This window comes from Rhodnius prolixus, unplaced genomic scaffold (assembly GCF_049639745.1).
Source record: "Rhodnius prolixus isolate KJV_2025 unplaced genomic scaffold, Rpr scaffold_1, whole genome shotgun sequence".
NCBI lineage: Eukaryota > Metazoa > Arthropoda > Insecta > Hemiptera > Reduviidae > Rhodnius > Rhodnius prolixus.
The window spans coordinates 30799928-30821322 of NW_027411581.1; the positions used below are offsets into that span (position 1 = coordinate 30799928).

General features: G+C 32.5%; 1 protein-coding gene and 1 long non-coding RNA gene across 2 annotated transcripts in view; both read right to left on the reverse strand.

The window, feature by feature from the left end:
- The window catches only part of LOC141458623 (uncharacterized), an 81359-nt gene extending 70553 nt beyond the window's left edge, over window positions 1–10806 (reverse strand). The window contains exon 1 of the long non-coding RNA XR_012461081.1: window positions 8817–10806. This is a non-coding gene — a long non-coding RNA (uncharacterized lncRNA). The remainder of the gene's footprint in view (window positions 1–8816) is intronic.
- Window positions 1–21395, reverse strand: part of LOC141458594 (protein APCDD1-like) — a 1087769-nt gene that overhangs the window by 596788 nt on the left and 469586 nt on the right. The gene's annotated exons all lie outside the window — the stretch shown is intronic.

The following is a 21395-nucleotide window of genomic DNA, read 5'->3' on the forward strand; positions in this document are numbered from 1 at the left end:
ACGGTTTGCCAATTCTGGCCGCTTTTCTTGAACTTCATCGCTCAGTTTGGCGAGTTGTTCAACGTAGACGCTTGAATTAATCGTTTGGTTTCTTGGTAAAAGTTCAAAGTGCTGAATTCCTTTATAATCTCAACAAACTGACAGCATAATCTTTTTTTGTTGAATCTCAGCTTTTGGTGACGTCTGGGCTGGTTCATTTTGCATCATGTACGACCTTTTCGGATTAACCTTCTTGTAAACTAATCTCTTTTCGTCGCTAGTAATCAGTCGTTTCGGAAATGGATCAATTTCGTTGTGTTTCAGAAGCGAATCGCAGACGCTAATGCGTTGCGTCAAATGAATTTCCTCAAGCTGATGAGGGATCCATAAATCGTGTTTCTTGACGTAGCCAAGTGGTTTTAATTTTTTTTTTTTTTTTTTTTTTTTTTTTTTTTTTTTTTTTTTTTAATGCATGTACGCGATACATTGAGCTTCTCTGCAATCTCACGAGTTGTGCTGTGACGATCTGAATCAAAAATAGTCTTGATATGGGTCTCATCAACTTCAACTGGACAGCCAGATCGTTGCGCATTTTTCAGTGAAAAATCACCAGAAAGAAATTAGGCAAACCAATTTTGACACTGTCTTTCTTTCAAGGCTTCATGCCCATATACGGCACATAACGTCTTATGTGCTTGCGATGCGTTCTGGCCTTTTCGGAAATAATATAATAAAATTTGTCTGAAATGCGCGTCTTGTTCTTCCATTTTTAAATTGGATAAAAAGGAAACTAAATGACTTATCGATAAAATTTTTTTTACTAAATTAAAGGCGAAAGTCCTAAGAACAAGAAAACAATCCAGCTTAGATGCTTTGATCACGTAAACAAAGCAAAAGAATGTGCTAAAACCATCTATCGACAAAATCCGCAATGACTTAGTTGCCAACCCATTATTTGGAGCTTTTTGAAGTTGGTGTTACAGGTCAAGTTCCATGCAGGGCAGGCATATAGCAACATTGGTCTAACCATTACACGGTACATTAACAGCTTGTTTGGGGTATCAACATTTGAGTCCCTTGATAACAGAGGAAATAATTTCCTGATAGCTGCTTTGCCTTTGTTCACACGGTCATTAATGTGAGCTGTGAATGTCAGCCTCCTATCCATTATTAGACCTAGATATTTGATCTCTGCCTTCCAGGGAATTATTGGATTTTTAATTTTGACAGATTTAATAAGCACCGGTCTCCGCTTTGTAAACCGTATGGCTACAGTCTAGTCATCGCCACAGTCTTGTCATCGAAAATAGTTTCAGGATGCGGGAAATGAGTGAATTATTGAAGCTCTTAAATCCAAAGAAGGACAGACTTGATCGAAGATTACATCAAGGGAAACTCCGAACTGGATTTTTCTTTTTAATTAAACCTGCAGTACCGCAAAATTAGATAAAAATGTACCGATAACTAATCACCAAAATAAACACAGGCATTCAATATCAATTCTACCCTGGCTATGAAACAGTTTGGTAAATATTAATGAAATCAGTTGTAAAATAAATACCTGAATCCGGCGTATCGGATGGGTTACGTCAAGGATTCATCTTGAAACTATTAATTTAAAGATATAACAACAATGAATCAGCTATTATTCATTAAAGAGATAATTATTGATAATACTGTATAGATTAAAAATTCTTAATGACTACTGCTCAACTTGAAGTCAATATTATTAATACCAAAATAGTAAAATTGCATAGAGGAAGGCCAAAGAGAGATAATAATTTATATTTTAAAATTAGGCTAATAGAGATGACGTCAAATTACAATTATCTAGGAGTTTCTTTTTCATCTTCTGGCCTATTTAATAAAACAGCCGAACGAGCAATATCTAGGGCGAACTCCGCTTCTGTTGCGGTTTTGAGTACTTGCTCTAAAGCTAAGATGATCACCTGGAACCCTAGGGAGCGTCTGTTCAATTCAGTAGTTGTCCCCTCTCTGCTGTATGGTTCAGAAGTTTGGGGACTGAGGTATGCGGATAGTTTAGAAAAAGCCCTCATTAATTATTATAAGAGACTCCTTTAGTTGGCGAAAACTGTACCTAATTATGTAACAAGGCTGGAGACTGGTACATTAAAACTGTCCGGTAGGACAGTTGTATAAGGTTGATCGTCAAAAACTGCACGAAAAAGCGTAACGTTGAAAAACACCTAACTTTGACAATTTTTTTCTCTTTTTCTATGAAAGACAAAATTCCCAAATTTTCTTTAAAATATAGGGCAAATCCTCCTTTACGCCCGTAATTATTTTGCAACAACATAGATATAACAGATTTCGAGAAAAAAGTTGCTGAAAATGAGCAAAAACGGCATTTTCAGAAATTGTTCTTGTGGTTCTTGTTCTTCTTCTTCTTCTTCTTCTTCTTCTTCTTCTTCTTCTTGTTGTTGTTGTTACCTTTTTTGTAAACAACGTAGCGCCTAAACGGGCGAACCGATTTTCATGAATGAGTTGTCATTCGATTTGGAATTTTACGTAGATGTGCCTTTTGGGTGTCTCGACGCTGTACATGGAATGGGAGAGGGGTTATCCCCCTTTATGTAAGGCCCCCTCTAAAATTATTATTTCTAATTTCTCTGTAAATCTTGGCCCGATTTTAATAAAATTTGATAGGGTTAGGGCTTCCCTACGTAACATTAAAGCGACGATCTGCTCTTACACTTGATAAGAGGAAGTATAGCAATCATTTCAAATTATCGAGGCGTGAACCGATTTTCATGAATGAAATGTCATTCGAATCGAAATTTTGTACAGATTTGTGATATTTTATGCATGAAAATGGCCAGCATAAGGGTCTGTGACATCTAATAAATTCTAAAAATGTGAAGGAAAAGTTAATATCAATGAAGTGTAAATGAAATGATGGGTACTTGCTGATTTGTGTACCTTTTGGCGTTTAATCAACCCTTATACTTAACATTTTAAACTCTTAAGTTTTTGTTAAGGAGATATAATATATAATAATGAACATATTGAAAAGGGCTCTCAACTGGCTTTTAAAATTGTTAAGCATGAATGGAAATAGATGTCCAAAAGCTTGCCTTGAGCCACTCAGGGACTATTCCAAAGTTCATAATTTACCCAAATATAATTGGTTCTCTCAGCTTTCTGTTTTGTTCCAGTGTGTAGATCAAGCACTTGTCTTGTCTGCAGAAGATCCCGTTGTTTTTAAGAAAATAATCCCTATAGTACTGTCCAAATATGAACTTTATTTAAAGAATCTCTTAATAGCTCCAATTTTAGTTCTACTATTATGGTCTGTATGACTAGAGTTTGCAAACTAAAAAATACCTTCTGCAAAAAGTACCGTTAGCAGTAATTAAGACTATTTGCACAATTAAGAGCTTCAGGTCAATACTGTATTTCATTAAAAATCAGTGCCAATAAGTATATAATCAATCCAAAAACTTTCTGTCAGTTATGTGATTTGAAAGTGTATGAAGATTTGCCACATATATCGTATATTGTCCAGCGTATTTTTCAATTAGACAGAAATATTTAAAAAGATGTTATTTTTGTATAATACTCTCTGTTAGGTTCAAATGATGAATTTATCATGAATTATGTTTTTATTTATTTAAAAGAATGTCTGAGAAGAAGAGCCGAACTTTATTGACTTCATTGATTTAATTGTAATTTGCTTATTTAATCCCAATTTGATGTAATCTTACAGTTTATTAAGTTTCATTTATCTTTTTTATTAGTATTTATTTAATGAAAGTTTCTTTTTTAACTTATTCTGTTTTTGGTAGAATTAGTTTTCTTGAGTATTCATTTGCTCAACTCTTTGTACGTGATTCACAAAACGAATAAATAAATAAATAAATATAACAACAATGAAAGGAAGTAATTAGTTCAGGGGTAAGCGCGTGGATATCTCAGGTTCGAATCCATCTGCTAACCCTATTATTCTAATATAACAGATATTCTCTTAGGAGCTCCTTACAGTTCAGTAAATGGTGATAGACAGAGTTGTATGTAATGAGAGAACACTGCCCGGAGGCTAGTATTGCACTGGAAAAAAAATATAATAATCAAAATTTGGACTGTTTTTGATACTCTATTATTCCCGATTAGCTCTTAGCCTCAGCTCTGACGGGATCTAAGTTTATTTTCTCGTTCTTCGATGAACACACTGCTTTTCTATTGTGGAGTTTATCTGAATTTTCTCTCCATTCTTTTTCTGAATTCATCAATATGTAAAATTTTGTGAATATAGATGATTAAAAAATGTCTAACACAAAAAAATAGAACCTCACGTATTTAAAAAAAGAGACAGAAAAGAAAGTTCACGTCGATACAGTTTTTCAGATATTTTTAGAGTACAAAATAATATTGTTAATAAAGAATACAATCTACAAAAATTGGCAAAGGTTAAAAAATTAATTTAAAAAAAAATGTACTCTATTATTTTTACGCTAATGGCCAAAAATCCAATAAAGGTTATAAAGAATAGTTTATATCCAGAAATTTTCGGACCAGGAATTTATTTAAAATAAAAGATTCGTCCAGGATACTGGAAGAGTATCTAGTGCTCATCTCATAAAAATTGGAAATCAAATTAACGAATTTGTGATTGGCTGCATCAGATGAGACAATAAATAATTGTTTAATTCATCGTTTTTAGATAGAAAATTCAAAAGAAAGAACACAAAATTGAAAATACAAATAAATATCCAAAAAAAACTAAAAAATTAAAATAAGCAACTTGAATAAATACTATGGAATTCAGTAAAACCATTTTGTCACTAGCAGTATACTAGTGCTTCAAAACTATTCTACTCATTCAGCATCAGTATTACCGTGGTTCTGACTAATTTCTCAGCATTTTATAAAGATTTTTGCGTTAAGTTTAATAACGCTCTTTCAGACTTGTATTTAATAATATTCCAGTCATTAAGTACGATATTCTCAATTTAGTTTGAATCCTAAATTTCTCTTTATAGTTTAATACGCGTGTTAAACTTGAATTGTTATAGCAATAAGGTCGTTCTTAAGGATTGGTCACGTAAAATTCAGGTCTAAAATATAAGAATTGACAATGAGAAATATGTTACAGTTATTTCAAATAAACAAATACAGAATTTTTGAAACCATATTAATAAGAAAAATTGGTTCCTTCGTGAAAACGTTTTATTTAAATATTTTTATAATGAAAATTTATAAGTCATTCATAAGGCAAGTTTATAATTGAGCGGTTTATTTTGAAAGTGGCCTAACTCCATTTGTCAATTTTTTCCGGTTGCCATGGTTACTTGTACAACTTCCTGTTATTTATCAGTAAAGCATTTCAGGTTGCTCATATTCCGAGCAAATACGATAAATTCTTGACACATAAGTTTTCAGAGTTCAATAATTGAACCGTGTAGTTTGAAAGTGGCCTAACTCCATTTATACTTAAATCAAGATAATAATTATATTATTGATAATGTCTGAAGGCAGTAATTTTAATTAATTAGTATTTAACAAGTTAACCTCAGTTTTTGGACAATTGCGTTAGTTGAATAACCAGTACGTTTAATTAATATAAAACTTAAAATTTAATATTAAATTGTAGAAATTATTTCACCCATGGGGAAGAACAGAACAAGACCATTTAGTTCAGATAGTGAAGGAGAAATAGTTTTAAAGTTATGTAAAATAAATTAAGTATGGTTTTTTCAATTTGAAGCATCTTAAATTATGTTGAATGGACTTGGGCACCTTCAAATTTTATAATGAATCTGGATGTTAATTTTGAAAGTGGCCTAACTCCATTTTTGATAAGAAAACGCATATTATTCACTTAATAATTGCCACTATTTTAATAGGAACTATAAATTTAACACCCTTAGATACACTTAAGCAGTATGAATCATTAGTATCCTATACGTATATTTTTAAATTCATTGAAACGCAAACCCTTAAATATCTCGATTTGAAGATAAATGGAGTTAGGCCACTTTCAAAATAAACGGCTCAATTAATCCCTTATATTATCAACAATTTTTTTTCTTTTTTAATCTTCAACTTAAACATATCTTTCTGAAATTGCAGCCCTGTAAACTACTTAGGGAAAGAATTTGATATTCATTGGCCAACCTTCAAGAATGATCCTACTACTGTTTTGTTTGTAGCCGATAATTTTAAATATGTACATAATTCGTTAATTCTTAATGGCGCTATTTATAACAATTAAAGCCAGTTTACACCCCGTTCAGTGTATTTGAAGAATGCAAAATTAAAAAAAAAAAGCCAGCTAAATAAAAGTTCCAGTGTTACATGTGTTTAAAAATTAGAACGCTTGAGATATAAGGAATTAAGTTGTGGACGGGTTGAAAAATTATCCAGTATTTAAAAAACGAAAAAATTATCCCCTGAAAATATCTCTTTCAAATACATTCCAAATGTATTCAAATACAATAAAATATACATTCCAAACCATTCTCTTAATTTCAAAATTCAATTTTTCTCAAAAAAATCGTAATAATTTGCCTATTGTGGGAAACGCCTAAACCAAATAGAAATTACTATTTTAATAAATAATTAAAACCCTCCAAAACAGTAATCTACTAGAATTATAATTAAATTCAATTCGGCAATGTTACAATAATACGAAACAAATTCTGAAACTATAAATACTACCAAACAATTAAGGCTAGATACTATTTTTTCAGCAATAAGGGCAGCAATAAATTGGTCAATTAAATTCATCCACGTATTTCTGAGAAACAACAAACAAAATTATTATCTATTGGAATAATAGACAAATTTGCCACATCATTTTTATTAAATATGCAAAAACTACAGCTTAGGGTTTGTTTATAAAGCAGTTTGCAACAATATTAGAAATATACATACATAGTTCAGCAGCAGACTTCCAAGCCAGTGGGATTACGGATAATATAGAAATACATATATTAGTTTAAACTCGCATTATTCGCCATTAAATATGGGGTACATGGTTTAACCTCTCATTCCTTATTTCTCACTCCAAGTGTATTTGAAATTTAAATTAAAGTGTAACTCACAAAATTCTCAGTACTCGCCAGAATTTATTGGTTAATAAATTAGGGGTTTAAAGTTGTATACATTTTTAAGCAGAACGGATTAAAACATTCTGCATGAGAATGCGAATGTATCAACAATCTGATTATAAAAACCAAATCAAACCTACAAAAGGGGCAAACCTATAACATTCCATAATGGGCAAAAATACCAGAAAATGGGTATACGCCATTAATTCGCACCACTACCACTGAAAAACAATTTGACATTAAAATTACAACGAGCGAAATGGCCAACAACACATGTAAACGGAGAAGAAAAGATGTAATGATATCGTATGTAGGTTAGGGCGAAAATAGCCATCATAGTTACTAACTAGAATTATAATCTGAGCACATTAAATCCAAATAATTATAAATTCTAAAGTTACAAAACCTTTTTGTAGCGTTACCATTGGGATATGTAACCAAAGAAATAAAATATTTACAACTAGAAAGATGTTTCTAAACCAGCGAGAAAACAGTAAGTTCAAAAATATCGAAATTGGGAAGGCTGAGACTCGGGAAGTCGTCTATACCTACGGTGACCATTCGTACTGTTTTTGGCAGGACAGTTCTGTTTTTTAAGACGCTGTCCTTTTTTTTTTTTTTTTTTTTAGCATAAATGTCCTGTTTTTTATTTATTTGTACTGTTTTCAATGAAATTTAAATTATACTCAAATTTAATTTTTGAATGTAAAAATATAGTATAAATGTATAATAATTAAGTTCGCAAATAATCGTTTAGAAAAATTTTTTCTGTGTACATTAACTTTGGACGAACCTTTAGAGTAAAATCAGGGCCGGATTTAGATGAAAAGAGGCCCTAGGCTATTCCACTTATGAGCAGTGTTCCCTCTAATTTTTTGTGACCTGTGTGCGCACTTTTTTAGGTGTGTGCAGTTTTTTCTAAAATAAACAAATTTTTTGCGGCAATTTAAAAAAGTGCATATAATAATAATAATAAAAGACAATACAATAATAGTGTGAATATTCAGCCAAATTTTGTTCCTACTTAAATGCATTGACTCGATCTTACAGCATACCACTTGTACTACATACAATACAACGGAACACAATGAAAAAGCTACCCTAAAGTCAAGTCAAATCATTAGGTCGTGAAAACAGAATTTAGCTGATTACTGTGACTTCCCTTTTCCATTCAAATGGAAAATAAGAAAATTTAAATACTTAAAATGTAAAAACGTTGTCTGCTTCTAATTTTTTAAATTAACACATTCGTCAAAACAAACAAACAAGAACGACAATTCACAATTGCTTATTATTGAACAATTTTACAATTAAGGATTACATTTTTTATGAATGGCATTTATTTTATAACTTCTCTCTCCAGCCTTTTGGTTTTAACCATTCTGCATAAACTTAACTTAAATTTACATTGTTTCCGTCATTCATATATGATTTTACTCTCATCAGCATATCCATATGTTCCTGCAATCGATTTCTTTGTTTTGTTTTAATCAAACCATTTTTGTGCGCGCAAATATTTTTCATGTGCGCTATGTTTAAAATTTATGTGCGAGCGCACACGCGCACAGCTTAGAGGGCCTTTAGAGGGAACACTGCTTATGAGGCCCTTTCACCTCCCATTTTTAAGTTTGTTAATTACATAAGAGATAATAAAATACATCACTACTGTGATAATATATCAATATGTTAAATGAAACATGTTGTTATTGGTACTGTTTTTAGAATAGGTACTGTAATTTTAATTTTGCTTACAATTTGAATGTAGGCTAAAGTGACCACACGTCCCGATTTTGGCGGGACAGTCCCGCTTTTTAGTGGACTGTCCCACGTCCCGCCGATTTTTAAAAATGTCCCGCTTTTTAGCAAATATCTGCATTTCTTATTTAAAAAGTACTGTAAAAATATATTACCTATTATTTATTAGGTATTATGGTGAATATAAAGAAATAAAAAATACATTAAAAAACACATAAAATGCATGCAGAGTAAACTAAATTAGGCTATGTACCGAGTTAGATTTACTCGGTGGTGTTCGATCATTGTCGTTAGGTCTCGTACATTGGGGTCGTCTAATTGGGTGACATTAAAAAAGGAGATTTTATGGGAATATGTGGAAAAATCTTTTGAATTTATTATTAACCATTTTCCGAAAAATAATATTTGCGAAAATGATCTTTTTGATGAGGTGAATATTTTGAAAATTGTAGAATTCGCGCTCTCCCTTCCAGGAACAAATGCAGCAACAGAACGTGTTTTTTCTAGTATCAATAAAATATGGACAAACTGAAAAAACGCAGTTGAACATTAAAACTTTAAAATCTATATTATTAAGTGTAAAATATAATTTGACCAATTCATGTGAAATATTTCACGACATTTTAATAAATGATCCGAATCTATTGCAAAGTATTCACTCGGATCAAAAATACGACCTTGAAAGAAAATCATAATTTTTTTGAAATAAAAAATTTAATTTGATTAAAAATCACGATGTTCAAATATTGCTACAAATATTTTTATAGTTACCAATAATTAATAATAAATACATTTTTGTGCAGGTATATGAATGTATACAATAAAATATATATAACTAAATTGTAACTCTCATTTTGTCCCGCTTTGTCTCAATGAAAATGTGGTGACTTTAACCCATTACCTGCCATAAGCCCCATTTGGGGATCATGGCTTTATTTAGGTTTTTCTGTCGGCAGAATTGGAAGTTTTGATACTGTACCCTTCTATAACGTTAATGAAACAGTGTGTAATCATTTTAAGTGAATTTGGAATAACCAGAGTTTTTTTTAACTAAACAATAACGTTTTGAAGTTGTCATCACGCAAGGTGAGCGGTAAGAATAATTATGACCGAGTTCACAATTTAAAAAAAATATCAACGAATTGGAGTTAAAAACTTCTTCTGCGTTTAATATGTGCCATATATCTTTAACTTTTGAAACATATAGCTTTCTTCCCAAATGAAGCCTTTAGTTTCGAGTATTGACCTTATATTTAGTGATCCCCATTTGGGGATTATGGCTGATAGAGGTACATTTTTTGTGAAATCAGTTTTTTGGTTTCTCCAGCTATGGGTTCAAAACAATTCACTTTGGGTGAACTTAGAGTCAATAGAAAATGATCCCTATTTTCTAGAATAATTTGATGATGGAATTGAGGGCAGTGATGTTATGGACGTCATATAGTTACCACCAGATAAAGTAGCTGCTCTGACTGATGACGAGGAGAGTGATGAGAATGTCTTAGAATCTACAGTCCCAAAGAACCTACCAGGACGTATCGAAATTCATAACAATCTTCCTAAAGAAGGTATCAATGAAGAATTACCCTGCCCGCCTAAAAAGCTAAAAAATGTCACAAAAAAAAAATAGGCCTGTGAGGTCATCTTGGAAGAAAATGAAGTGATTTCTTCAAACTCTTTGAAGGTAATAAGGTAACTTTAAAAAGAGAGGAAAAAAGAAAAGGTTCTTCAAGGAAAATCACCTGTACGGATGCTCGAAACCCTGATATCAGAAGACATAATGCTGTATATCGTGAAAGTGAGTGTGTATCTGACGCTGCCAAAATAATAGTCATAAAATCCAGTTTTCTATAGATTGCCTTTGTAAGTTTACTCTATTCCTCCTGCTTACTGGATACCTTTCTCTTCCGCAAGAGCAGATATATTGGTACGAGGATGAAGATGTGGAAAACTTAGGAAATGCAATGTAGGGATACATGTAGAATGTACGGAAAAATGGCACTCCTATTTTCAAAAATTTGACAATTCTTAATAATTTTTTTTAAACCTAATATTTTAAACCCTTAGGTACTTCCTTTTAATAATAAAATGATCTCTGTTGATGTATATACTTAGTTTTTACAAAGATCAAATGTTTTTTAAAAAATGATTTTTTGTACCTGTAGTTGCCATAATACCCAAATGGGACTTTTCAAAAAAATTAATTTTTTTAATAAAACGAAATGTTTAAAAACTATTTATTTAATACTGGAGTTATTAAAAAACTATATTTTTTGAAAAAAATAGTAAAATTTCTCAAAAAAAAAAATGGCAGTTAATGGGTTAATATAGGCCCCTCTTGATCTTGAGGCCCTAGGCTGAAGCCTAGTTAGCCTATAGGAAAATCCGGCCCTGTGTAAAATACAACATGTTTTACCGATAGAGTAGACTAGTCGACTAGTGTAAACATCGATCGCTAAACGTCATGTAAAAACTAATAACTAAACTAACCTAAACTATACTATAATAGCATAGCACAAAACACGGCACGTTCTAACAGGTAAGAAGCTATTTTATTTTTCAAAATCTTTATTTTGATTATGAAATTATTATTGGCTGAATATTTTTTCATTAAATATATTTATTTTTTGGCCATGACAAGAAGAAAATGTGTGTTCAATGCGGATTTTCAAAAGGAGTGTCCATTTATAAAAAAAACTAAAATTGACATGTCTTTAATCTGAAATCGCTGTACATATTACTTCAAAAGGAAATTATAGATGAAATGAGCAAATTGTATATATTTTCAAGCAAAATAGATAAGTTAGTTCTAATTCCACTACATTTAATTTAGCGGGAAAAAAAAAGAAATATTAGAGAACATTTATTTGTTTGTATTTCCTTTTATTATTCAAGTTTTAGTAATTTCCATTTCCTTTTGGAATTCATTCATTTATTTATTTTTATTTAAAGTAATTTCCATTTTTTTTTTATATTTCCTTTTAATTCAATTTAATAAAATTATTCTTTTCAAATTGAGTTTTTTATTGATTCACTGTCATAAATAGTATTAAGTTCACATTGATCATAGATCTTCAGTATTTATTTTTCTTCCAGACTTTCTGCTTGCCTCCTTCATTCTGCTCCGTCAAAGGCGACCAAAGAGTTCCCCACCAGCACAAATCCTGGTCCCATTTTTTCGTCACCGACATTCTTTAAAAGCCCATCAATTCAAGATTTCCTAGATCCATTTACCATCATCTTCCGAGCGTACAACCTAACTCTATCAAAAAGTTTCCTTTTGAAGTGCCTTCAATTCCTGCCCTATTCGTTATACTCTTTTCTCCTTTTCTTATTTTCAGCATCTTTAAATGTTTTTTTGTTTTGTCCTTTGTTAGTTTTTCAGCCGTATGTTATTCCTGGTTTCACTATACAGCAGACATTTTTTTTTTTTTTACTTCAATGACTATATTTCTGAAATGGATATATTTCTCAATTTACTAAGTGCCACACAAATATATATTTTTCAAAAATAAAGGCAGAATCAGGGAATGTCAATATGCAAATAGAATATAAACCCAGTTACTATCAGGTGACGAGCGAATCTTCGCCGCTTCCACATTAGTTTATCCTCTTCACTTCCTTCATTGTCCAAGATTACCTTTAAAGTAAAGTAAACTTTTTTTTTTTGTATTCCACTTTTTTAGAGATAAATTAAAACTGTAGCCTCTAAAGCAGGAATGATCAAAGTGGTCGATATAATTAGGGGTCGATCAGATCTAGTAAATACTAATGCTATTCAATCGCAACTTTATGGACAGCAAGTGCGAATACGATATAATACGATTACAGTACATCCGACTTTCGTTAGGAAATGCTTCAATCATGTTAATTCTACTTTAACAAAGCAGTGAAATAAACTGAACGTGGAGATCTGAGGCGATTTAAGACTGAAACCAACAAATTTCAATCCAAACATTGCTAATCTTACCAAGCGTCATCAAACAAAGCAAATTAATCAAATTTTCTTTGATAATTATGTGTTCTGCTTTTTTTATTGTATTTTCTGTACTTTTTATTTTTTATTTATTTTATCTATTTCATTACTTGACAAATGTTCGAAACTTAACCCTACATAACAAAAGACTCTTACATCTACTGTTACTGCGACCTATTTGGTCATACGGCATCGAAGTATGAAGATCGACTAAACGTTCCAACTCACTTCGCCTCCAGGCATACAGTCAAAAATACTTCGAAAACTCCTTAACGCTCCGTTCTATGTATCTAACCTCACTATCCATAATGACCTCAAAATTCCTTTCATTATAGATCTTGCTAACACTCGTTTCTTCAAATTTCATTCCTCTACAGCAGCTCTCTCTAACCCTCTCATAGAACACCTATCTTCCTCCACATTACCAAGTAATCCTCTAAGGAGATTGAAGAGAAGATGGCCTCGTGATCTTCTCTTATCGTGAGAGCAAAGCACGTTACTGGAGTGACACCACTGGGTGCCTTCTCCACTCATGATTTTCATCTATTTCTTTTTTCTTTTACCATATTTGCTTATGCAACAACGGTTGCAGTGGTAATTTACAATAAAAGATTAAAAATAAAATAAAAAAATTATTTATTTTTTTAATTTAAATTTATTTATTGACATATTTACAACTGCACAAGCATGCATCTAGTAAATATGATAAGTGCAAAAGATGAGCACAAGAGAGGAGCAATTTGTCCTCTGACAACCCTCCGAGATATTGTCAAGCAGTGAGAAAGGAGAAATATGCAGGCGATAGATAGTGAATGAGGTAATAGAATGTACTTTTTAAGCAATTTATTACATTAATTTAATAATTTTATTATAATAAATGCGCTTTTTGCATTTAATTATTTATTTGGATTACTTGGAGTTCAACATTATTGCATCACAAATACAACTTCTTGCTAGTAAAGTGTATAACTTAAAAAGCAATAAATCAATCAATCTGTAATTCTGTCATCAAGCAAAGCAATCATTGATTTATGTAAAAATTTAATTTTGTCAAAATAATGTTAATCATTTAAGAAACGCATAATTTTTTTACTTTTTTAACATCTTTCTATAGATGGAGTCGATAAATGAATTAGCAAAGAATTGAGGGGTCGATGATTAAAAAATTTTGGCAGCCCCTGTTCTAAAAGACACAATGGTCCTCTCACAAAGTAACCAGTTTTAGCGGTAGACTACGATAGACTACCTAATGTTACTGTAAATTTACATTCCCAAGATCTCTCAATGTAATCAATTACTGAATACTCGTAACATTACTGGAACATTCTAATAAAGTAAATGTTCTAAGTGAAACTAAACCCTTACACTAAAACGTGACGGGTCGCCCTTTGTGCCGTACTCCTCCACTACTAGGTACCTCATTGGAGGTAGTAATGATGGACATGCACCTATAAAGCCTGACAGTGATTTGCTGTTCTGGAAATCATTCTGTAATCTGGTACAGGTGACCAGCATTAAAAAGTCACATACTCATCAAAAAATCTGTATGGTACGGTTTCGTATTCTATTCGTTCCGTTCGGTAGCCTTAAAGCGCCATCTTCTTACTCTAACCCGATGGAGATCTTCCTCTACGTCATCAAAAATCTAAGCCCTCAACTTCTCGCGCCTCCTGATTTCTCCGATTAATAATTTTTTAAGTAAACTCCCTGCAGGCATCCTCTCTACGTGTCCCCAACCTTTTCAATCTCATAACTAACTAGTTCAAATGTTAACTATACAATATGAAAATGGTAGTCCATTGGTAAAAAGCCAAAGTGTTAACCACAAACTCCTTCAATAATCATAAAACCTCGAACTGAGCAACAAACATATCTCGTGCTCCCGATGGTCTTTAAGTATAATGGCACAAATATTGGTGCCCCAATGATATCCCAAAGTGGGATAATTTCCTTGAATCATGGTGAGAATTTACGCTGTCAGAAAATTGGAACATTACAGCGGTTATTAATTAATACCGAAAGGCACGTTGTTTTAATAAACTGAGAATGTGTGACGCAGTCATTCATATGTAATGTGAAACATGTTTCAATTAATTAGATCTATTGCGTTCAACATGTCTCATCTACCCATTCATTATTAACAATGATTTGGAATAAATTGTTTATTAAGTTTATTCAAAACAATTATTTCACTCGAAAATTGAGAATTTACCTGCCTCCGTCATGATTACTTTAGATAACTAGGGAGATACTCGATTCTAGGCGGGGTAACAATCCAAAAAAATCCCGTTGAGAACATCCACACTACTTCTTCTACCAAAACTTGGAATTTTCTCGAATAAGATAGATGCCATCAATATTAGACATGTTCACTGTGTACAATACGAGGTGTGGCTATTAAATAACGAGACTGAAGCTGCTACAGAAGAACTATGCATGCGCCAAATCCTAACGACCGACAGCTGTGCAGCGTAAAGCCTTCTCTTTCGATTGCAGCGTCTCACGTGTTTGTAGAGAAATCTGTCTGACCGGAACCGTCGTTTGGGTAAGAGGTGTTAGTTTCGTTTTGCCGAAAACATGTAGTAGAGCAACGAATTATCGTGAAATTTCACATGAAACTGGGTAAAACCGCTACTGTAACTTATCTTTTATCAAAAGAAGTTTATGGCGATGAATGTTAATCACGTGCGCAAGTTTTTGAGATGTTCAAGCGTTTCCAAGATGGCTGAGAAGACGTCGGAGATGATGACCACCCGGGTCGCCCATCCACGTCCAAAACGGATGAAAATATCGATTATAATTGATCAACATTACTACCGTTAGGTGCTTGCTCAACTCCGTGAAAGAGTAAGGAAAAAAACGATCCGATTTGTGGAAGAACAAGTCATGGGTTCTCCATTAAGACAACGCGTCGGCTCACACTGCATTGTCTGTCAATACGTTCCTAGCCAAATACAACATCCCAGTTTTAGGCCAACCGTTATTCACCTGACCTGGCCCCATGTGACTTTTATTTGTTCTCCAAAGTCAAATCTGCATGGAAAGGAACAAGATTTCAGTCCGTTGAAGCTGTGAAAGAAAAAGCGGTACGCGTCATGCAGAAAAAGACTTCCAGCACTGTTTCGAACAATGGTAAATTCGCTTGGAGCGTTGTAGAGATAGGGGAGGGGTGTATATTGAAGGTGATAATAACTAAATATGTATAAATTTAAAATTAAATGTTTTACAGCAAAAGTCTCGTTATTTAATAGCCACACCTCGTATTTCTTTTGAAGGAAAGGTGACGGAGCTGTGACTCCCCTAGAACCACCACTATATAATTTTACTAATTTTACTGTGATATGTCAACTGGATCCTGAGTTACAGGGCTGTAAAGTTGCCAAAACTTTTTTCAAAGCTGACCGACAGGCCCTATCACAGGTTTTTTTACCCAAGTTCCTGCGGCAACTCCTTAGAAAATGGCAGAAGATGCAAAAAAAAAAAAAAAAGAAAAAAAAAAGACTCTGAAAAACCGCATTTCTGGTCGACTTTTTTCTATTCCAAATTTTGGTTAGATATTTCATTGTCAAATATACAAGTATTAGAGCCGATAATGCCTAGACATTTTAGATGTAAGCCTTACTTCATCCATCCCTAAGAATGCAAGAAAAAAATTTGCCAGCAAAAGTGTTTCGAATGTTTGTGTAAATAAAAGCGTTGCACTGTTTTCGGAAATAAATCGTCAAAAAAGCTGCAAACCTCTTCAATAAAATAGCACTTCAAATAAGCTAATTTACTCCAAATTTGGAAGTTCTCTTACACGTTTAATTTCTACTAATATTTCGTAAACTCAAGTATTTAATGTGTATAACTTTTTTACTAATGCAATGAGACTACGTAGTGCTTTGCTACAAGAGTAATGTCCAGTCTGTGCTCACTAGAACTATAATGTTACTTTAGTCGGTAATGCGAACGAATAATTTGTGATTTTGTACTGCCTAGATTCCTGCTTATTATAAGTTGATGTTGTTTCCCAGAGCTACCACTTATTTAGTTTCCTTTTGACTATGAGCAAAAGAAAAGAACAGTATAAGTATTATTGAGTGACATTTCCCTTTTTCGTTTTAAATTCACCTACAGTTTTATTATGTTTAATTTCAGTATAAGTTTGTTTAGTTCAACTACTTTTGTATCTTAATTCTTATAGTACAGTAAAATGCTAACTCTTTCTGTAACGTGCTACTTTGTATTACAATACAGAAATAAATAAATAAAATACTAATATTTCGTAGGCGGTGAGGCAGGCAATACACTACACTGAAATGGCAAATTGAAGAGACCGCACTCGAAAATCCCCTAATATGAATTTTTGTTTGAAAAAGATTCGAATAAATGTTACAGATGTTCATACAATTACTGGTTATCGTGGGCGGTGTTTTCGATAATGGCAATTTCGGGTGACTGATTTTATTCCAAAGTTAACCGGTGTGTTAAACGAATTTAAACTGAATATCAAATTTACAGTTTCTGTGCTTTTTTGTTCTGTTTTTGAGTTCATCAATATTATCTCTAATCTCTTACCACAGCGTTACTACATTGTTACTGCAGCGTTAATACAGCGTAACTACAGCAGAGGCTAAATTCAAGTTTATCACAGTTTCGCTTAAACTACTCTACCTTTTTCAACAATAGTCTTGTTTCATCAGCCGGCTATTTGAGGTTTCTTTGATAAGAGACTCATTTGAGTATACGAGTATAGGAACTTAAAACAAATTGAACTCAACAAGGATTCAAATTCTTGCAAAACTAACTTAACGAAAGCAAATTGCTTTAAAATTTATTATTATTTACAATTATTTTATTATCAAATTGCTAATAAAAGGCTCGCCCCCATATGGACTCGTACTCTATGGTACAGCTGAACGATCAAACATAAACAGAATACAGGGACTACAATCTAAGTTCCTCTGCCTCATATCGTAAACGCTCCTCATTAGACTATCTACCTAACTATTCATAAAGATCTCAATCATTCCTTTGGTTTCTGAAGTTTCTAGATCTCTTTTTACCGAATTCAGCAAACAACTTGTCTTCACACCCAAATTCTCTGCCAGCATTACTACACATCATCCATCCAGTTCTGTTGGACACAGGGTGGCCATAACTGGATGACCATCATTCACGGTCCTATATTTGTGCACATCATCTCTTTTACTAGCTGCGCACATAGCGCAGTCGTTAATATTAAATCCCAAGTTCTAAATTCAAATATAAAATTCGCGCTTTGCACAGATGGACAAGAGCTGAGAAACGGATGGACAGATTGACAGAAACAGTGAGAGGATGCAAGGGAGTGACAGCAATACAGGACTGGCTGGTTTCTCTTAAGTCGATTTAGGCAGGCTTATTCTTTGACCAAATTTACTTGCGTCACTGATTGAGCTAGCTATAGTAATAACTAAAATATTTTTCTTTTTAAATCAAATAAATAAAAGAAAAGAAGATTAAACAATTATTTTAGACTATAAAGGTACAAATTCGCACTTTTTTTTATTTAAAAAAAAGAGGATTTATAGTAAAGAAACCACGACACCCAACAGATAATTGGATGTAAAGCCGCCTGGAATAACAGGTTTACTTTTAACTTTTTGTTTTAACCCAGTTGATACTCTGTAGAATTAAAATTACACAAACTACAAATTGAACATTAAAAAATTTAACAGTTTCATAAAGTTCCATAAACCTAAATTGCTCATTTATAAGAAGTTAATTACAAGGTAAAGATTAAAGTCTCTTCATTAATACCATATTTAAATTTACTAAACGTTAGCAAAAATTCCTTGAACTTTCCGCGTGCATAATTTAAGTCTAATTTAACAAAGTCATTGTGAAAGTTGTCCAGCCAAAACTAAGTAGAGCAAGTGTTTAGAGTTGCAGAATGTTAAAACGAGCTTGGATGAGCAACTAAATAAACGTTCGTTGTACATACCTGTAAGTGAGTATGTGCATATATGTCTCTGCAGTTTAGTGTAGGTCTAAAATGCCAACATGACATAGCCTAGGCAAGTAAGTATAGCTAGGTGGAGTTCAGTATTGGTAGTCACTAAGAGGCTACAGTTAACTGGTGGTTTGTAGTTTGCTAGTTGGAAAACTTTTGAGGCTTTTACGAAATTAGAAGTACATTCTAGCTGAAGTTACAACAAACTTCGGTAAAACTCCTGTTTTCCCGAATCCTTGACAACACCTACGCTTTCATGTAGCTTAAAATTCATCGTGAAAATATTATATTTCTGGGTAATTTAAATTTCTTCAGTTTTTAAAGAAATAATACTTTTAACCAGTTAACTGTTTCGACCTTGTTGGAAAATGTGTCCTCTACGTGCGTCCTACAAATTAAGCGATGACGAATATATTCGTCAAACCCAGAGTTGTTTGATATGAAATTAGGGTGCAATGAAATGACTTTTATATTTTGTTTTCGTTATTTATTTCATGTACATTTATTCATTTATTTATATTAACATAAATAGGAACCAAAAACATCAAAAATAAATTTCGTTGCACTCTGGTAACAGCTTGCTACACACTGATTTACTTTCTTCGATCGGACAAAAATATTTTCTAAATTACCTTATTATCTCAAATACGCATTCAAATGATAAAGAGTTTTGAGGAAATCCGACAAATAATCATAAAACATGGAAAAACCTGGTGCCACTAAACAGCTCACTCAATACTCTCCTTGCATAAATACCAAATCACAAAGAATGCACACTGCTGCAATTATACCGAGTAGGTCGCAACATTACAGACTGGTATTTATGGAAATGAATCCCTGACCAGATGATAAAATACAAATAATTATGCAGGGAACTATCTTGGCAGGTTAGTAGCCCGCGATGCAATTTGGATGATCCCTAAATCTCCGCCAAAATATGAGCCAAAAAAAAAGCTCCGCCTCTTGAATACAGGTAAATAGGGAACAAAAGGATCCTCATCCCGTTTTTTATTACCAGGCGCGCCACTTACTGCATAGTCTAGCCTAACACAATATATGAATTCGTTATTGATTCAGTGATGAAAGACAAGGATACATTTACGAAGACTAATTCATACTATATCTTCTATTAGTTCTTTCTATTTCGACATGGCCTCAAAATATTCCAAACTTCTTGCAGTTTACGAATATATTTTAGTTTTAACTAAAATTGCAAAATTAACTGCCGATGGTCACTACAGAAAACGTATGACGAATATACGATACTCATCATAACACAAAATTTTACCCTTTTTTCATGACGAATATCTTCGTCATAAACAGTTAACTGGTTAACTGAAATTTAACCAGCACCCTTCTTCTTTAAATCTGACACAATGTGGATTCCAACACGAGGACTAGTTTCTTGATTTTCATCTAGAATTGTTTATTCCCCACTTTAACAAGCTGAATTCTTAAATGAACAATTCCAACATTCCTGAAACGTAATTTAATGGTGTAGGACAATCCGAAATCAATCCTAATTAATGATAAAATGATAAATGCAGGATAAAATTGTCCTATATAAGAAAGCCTTACGGATCCACAGCGCATAGATTATTTTTCAGAAGGATGCATGAAGTAATATTACTTTATTTTATTTATAAAAATAGAATTTAAAAAAGACGTAATTCTGCTAAAGTATTTATCTTAAATGTGATCCTTCTCTTTCAATATGAACCCAATACACCGTAATATTTTTTAACTACTTACATTTGTATAAATACTTTTGCAGAAAATCATTCTAATTTATCACAAATACTATAAGCGATAAATAAAATTATGAATTATGTATTTTTCATAACCCAAGTTGTACTGACTTGTAATAACGTCGAGGTACCTTGAAGGCAAGCTGGAAAAAGGACTACAGCTGTTTAAAGGGTTTGAACTGAACAACTAGGATCCATTCGGTAACTTTACGTTGATTGTTACATAGATGCATAAACCTAAGGTAAAAATAGTAGTTACTAGCTTTTTACAGTAAATTAACTTAACTCTACTCATCTCCGATCTAACCATATATCCGAGCTGTCTCCATAAATCAACAAAATAAAGATTAAAATATTTTGAATTTATTACTACAATCTGCTATGTAATCTTAGCGCCCAAACTCTTGCTTCTGTAAGTTGGGCAGATGATGTTATCGACTTTAACTTTAATTGGCACTTCTAGAAATAACTTAGTGCTTACTAACAAAGATTTTATCGCACCGGATGCTTGTTTATCTTTGTGAGACTATTCTTTACATGACAAATGAAAAAATCCCAGAATTTGAGAGCATTATGCCTAAGTTTGTAAATGAACTAACCACCTGATTTGTTGCTGATTTTTATAATATTAAAATCTTTATTTTGAACTTTTAATACGCGACCTTTTTGAAAATTAAAACTTAAGATTTTTTATGATTTTTTTTTTGTCATCAACTCGCGAACACGCTTACCATCAACAAGAACAGGAAGAAGGGAAAGTGACACCCTCCAATTTTCCTTTCAGAGGAGAGTTCGAGAAGCTTATTTTGATATCAATGCGCTTATCTCCTATTTACAAATTGTGGAAAAATCGTTACATTTGATCACAAAATAGAAATTAATTCGAAGTT